General features: G+C 35.9%; 1 non-coding gene across 1 annotated transcript; it reads left to right on the top strand.

The window, feature by feature from the left end:
* Window positions 1–2,426: 2,426 nt before the first annotated feature.
* LOC111821761 (small nucleolar RNA SNORD65) lies at window positions 2,427–2,499 on the top strand. The gene has a single exon (XR_002825099.1). It is a non-coding gene; the product is annotated as a small nucleolar RNA SNORD65 (small nucleolar RNA).
* Window positions 2,500–4,291: the final 1,792 nt, after the last annotated feature.

Below are 4,291 nucleotides of genomic sequence, written 5' to 3'. Positions count from 1 at the left end.
AAGACCATTGAATTGTACACTTCCAAAGGGTGGATTTTATGGTATGTAAATTATATCTCAATAAAAAAGTATTTATCTGGAGAAAGTGTAGTAGGACAAAAGTCCATGTTCTATTGAATCACTGAAGTGTAGCCACCTCAGATTCTTTTTTTTAAACTATTACTTTGTTCCATTTCTATAAACGCATCTAGTTGGAGCTACTACACATAAGAACAAAATACATCGCTAAACAGAAGTAGGTAATGCTGATCTGTAAGAGAGCTTTACGTGATTTTCAGGCAACCTCTTGACAAAGACGTGATCCTGAAGTCACGTGACTCCCGCCACACTATAATGAGAAAGGAATATTAGATGGTTTCCACTGTGAACACCATGGTCTCTTCTACAATCCTAATTAATTGTTCAAACCGATAACTGAAATGGCCTTCTAAGTTGGTTGCCCTTAGGAAAGAAGACATTGTTAGTATTACCAGTGCTTAGGACACATTTTTAAAAATGAAGCTCCCCCGCCAAGAGTTTTTTTTTATATTATGTTGAAAATATAAATAACAAAACATACACCATCTTAACAGTTTCTACACGGACAAGTTGCTCAACCATCCAGCACGGGTTTGTGATCTGTAGACCAGCTGATATTGAAGGATAAGCCAGTACAATATTTCTCCGTAGTACAAAATGTTGACTACTTAAAAAATCATTCAGATTTTGCATGTGACTTTTTCTTGCTGTATAACGTTTTCCTTATAAGATTGTCTTTAAAGATTATGGAAACCCATTATTCTCATTTTATATAATTTAAGATATTTTAGAGATGCATGAAGTGAGTTGCTAATAATAAAAAAAAAGAAGTATTTGGAGAAACTACTTATTACTCTAAAGAGAATTCTTGAGATGATTTCAAACTTGTGAAACAATGTAATTATATAACACTTTAATGGATCTATTCAATTGTAGTGATAGATATGTAATTTTCTCATTCTGAGAGTTTATAGCTCTTGATATTTGGGAATTTAGCTTCTCCTTAAAAGTGACAAAATTGGCGTAGGTATGTCACATGACATCCTCAGGAGTCCTACAAGCTGGAGGAACTGGAGCATGCCTTGAGAGCAGCACCGCCCGATAGACATGTAGTGAGTCACATTTTAAAAAGTACAACAAAAACAGGTGAAATGAGTTTGAATAATGTTTTACCTACCCCAATCTATACAAAATATTGTCATTTCCACATCATCAAATTAATGTTTTGTGAAATTGATTTTTGAAATTACATTTTTTTGGACTAAATCTTTGAAATCTGGTGTGTATTTTACACTTATATCACATCTCAGTTTGTATTAGTCACAGTTCACACGCTCAGTGGCTACCTGTGGCTGGGGCTACAGAGAAGCTGCAGAGTTTTACACTTCTTCCTGCATTTATAATGGCATCATTCTTGCGCCCATGAAATCACATGAGGGACTACTTGCATATGTGTCTACATAATATTAATGAGGTCAATCTAAAGCGGCTGAGACTGAAGGTTGCTGAGAAATGGGATGCTTATCTCACTCCCTACGCAGTATACGGGGTCTATCTCCACCCCTCAGAGTCCTTGTATAGACTGTTTTATTCACAATGGTTGCTGGTTCCTGATTTTTTCTTACTTTCTTTTTTAAAATCAGTGGTCATTTAGTGCTTAATGGAGTTACTACTCATTTACAACTTATCATATTTGGCCTCAATTAAAACTTTTTAATTTAGCTTTTGAACTAACTTAGACAAACATCAAAATGATAAAAAAGCATAGAGTAGAAAGTCTCCCTCTGGCCCTTGTGCCCTATCTGCTCAGTTGGGAAACTCTCCAGGGCATAATCATTGTTATTGGTTTCTCATTTACACTGCCAGCTAATGATGCTTAAGCTTCAGGACCCTTCATTTGCCTGGGTCCCTTCCAAGGTCCTGGGCAAAGTCCCAGAAATGTGCTCACAAAGATATGGGTCTTTTGGGTTGATGAAATGTTCTGGAATTAATGGAGATGCTTGCACAACTTTGTGTATATACTAAAGACAATAAGATATTTCAACTGTGATAAGTTAAGACCATTGTCTCTTTCCACTCTGCTTTTCCTCCATAGTATCGTCTTCATTTTACATGGTGATAGAGTAGCTTTCTCCATTTTGTGGATCTAGCAGTGGGGAAGTTGCGTTAGGAAGACTTTTAATTTAGGTTTAAAGAGATGTATTTATGTGGTTTATAGTCACTTTTCTGTATAGTTTAGGTATTGGGAGCTGTTCTGGTATAGGAATATTCCTCCTGTCCATTTTGATGAATCATCCAGACTCGTGACACAAAGAAAAAGGGCCAGAGATTGTATGGACATGTCATAGGTTACACAATACCGGAAAAATATAGATAGTGGAGGAGAAACAAAGTTTAAAGTGTAGGAAGTGTGATCAAATCACCCAGAATAGCTGGAATTACTGGCAGAAGGTGTAGTGGTGAACCTACGGTTTTCTGAAGATAACTTTTATGCTGTGATTGACAGTTGGGGTGGAAAGTGAGATTAATAATCTAGGTTCTTTGCAGGCTACGTCCCCAGAGAAAAATCAGCTACGGTGCAGCAGGGATAGAATTTGAAGTCCAGGGACCTGGGCCACCATGAGTTTGGACTCAGAAAACCTAAACAATGTCAGCATTTGATGTAACAACTTGGCAGAAACATGCTCAACTTGTTGAGTATCAGAGACAGCCAAGAAATGTATTTGGCAACTATTTTTTTCTAGGACAGGCCCATTTGGTATCATTAAATTTATGAACTTTCTAGCATTGTCTCTTGCCAAGCTGCCCAAGAAGAGCTTTTGTAGCTTTTGATATTTACATCTGGTGGCATAGTTGAGTTCTTAAAGCCAGAAGCTCTAAATTTCAATTTATCTTAAAATGTTCCCATGCAATTATGAACTAACAGTGTAACAAAGGATTGTCTTTGGGGGGAAAAAAAGTAGGAAGCCAAAAGCTGGTCTGTGGAAAATTCTTCCAAACATTAACCTGTTAAAATCCGTTGCCATCGAGTCGATTCCAGCTCAAAGCTACCCTATAGGACAGAGTAGAACTGCCCTGTAGGGTGTCCAAAGAGAAGCCGGTGCGTTCGAACTGCTGACCTTTTGGTTAGCGGCCAAATGCTTAACCACTATGCCACCAGGGCCCCTTCCAAACATTAGACATGTAAAATTATAAATGGAGGATTTGGTTCTCATTGACATTTGATCAGAACTAAAGTTATCTCCTGTCAGGAGTATACTCAATAACAAAGTGCATACAGTTATAAATGCACCAGGCATCTTTATTTATTTATTATGGGAATTGTGCAAAATAGCATTTATCAATAATTTTTGTGTTTGTAGAACACAAACCTATAGCAATGCCACAAAGGGTGAGTATGTCTGTGTAAGGTTACAAATTTTATGCATCCCAATGTATTGAATTTTATCTTAGCAAGTCTAACAGAGTTTGTCCTGACAAAGTCTGGTGGTCTAACACAGTTTGTCCTGACAAAGTCTGGTGCTTTCTGAGGAATGGTACAGATAGTTGCTGCTGATGCAGGAAATGATCAGCCACGTTAGAGGAAAGATTAAATAATCTATCTGTCATCACCATAGAATATAACATTATAAATTAATTATAATCAGAAAAGCAGTCAATGAATAAGCAGCCAAAATTGCTGGGAAAAAAAAGTATTGTGAAGGTGTATCACAAATTACCTAACAAAAGTATTATGCCATTTTTATAGATCTTATGATGCTTGAAATATTTCCTTATATATGACAATGAACTGATGAAATTCTTCAACTTTTCACCTATTTTAAAAATATATCCTTGCCTGAATAAAATTCTTGCCTGATAACTCCAGTATCTGAAACATCTACAGTTTTGTTGCTATTGTCTGTTTTTTCTCTTGGTTTTCAGTCATTTGGTCCTATTTCTTGGAATGACTGGTAATTTTTCTTTGAATGCCAGATATTATGCATATACAAATCTAGATGCTCTGGAGATATTTTTTCCAGATAAGGTAAACCTTTAATTTGCTAGGCAGATATCATCTTAGACAGAGGTTTGCAAATGTTTCTTGTAAGTGGTCAGATAGTAAATATTTCAGGATTTGCAGGCCAAGAGGAAAAATCGTGGGTATTATATAGGTATTTACATAACATGGGAAAATAAATTTTTACACATTTTTATTGATGAAATTCAAAATATAATTATAATAATTGACAACTTTTTTTCACCTGTAATAAAGATCTACTAATGAGAAGAA

The sequence above is a fragment of the Trichechus manatus genome, unplaced genomic scaffold, assembly GCF_000243295.1.
Source record: "Trichechus manatus latirostris isolate Lorelei unplaced genomic scaffold, TriManLat1.0 scaffold00103, whole genome shotgun sequence".
In the NCBI taxonomy this organism is placed as follows: Eukaryota; Metazoa; Chordata; class Mammalia; order Sirenia; family Trichechidae; genus Trichechus; species Trichechus manatus.
Note: the sequence above shows the minus strand (reverse complement) of the source record. Positions and strands in the feature narration are given on the sequence as shown.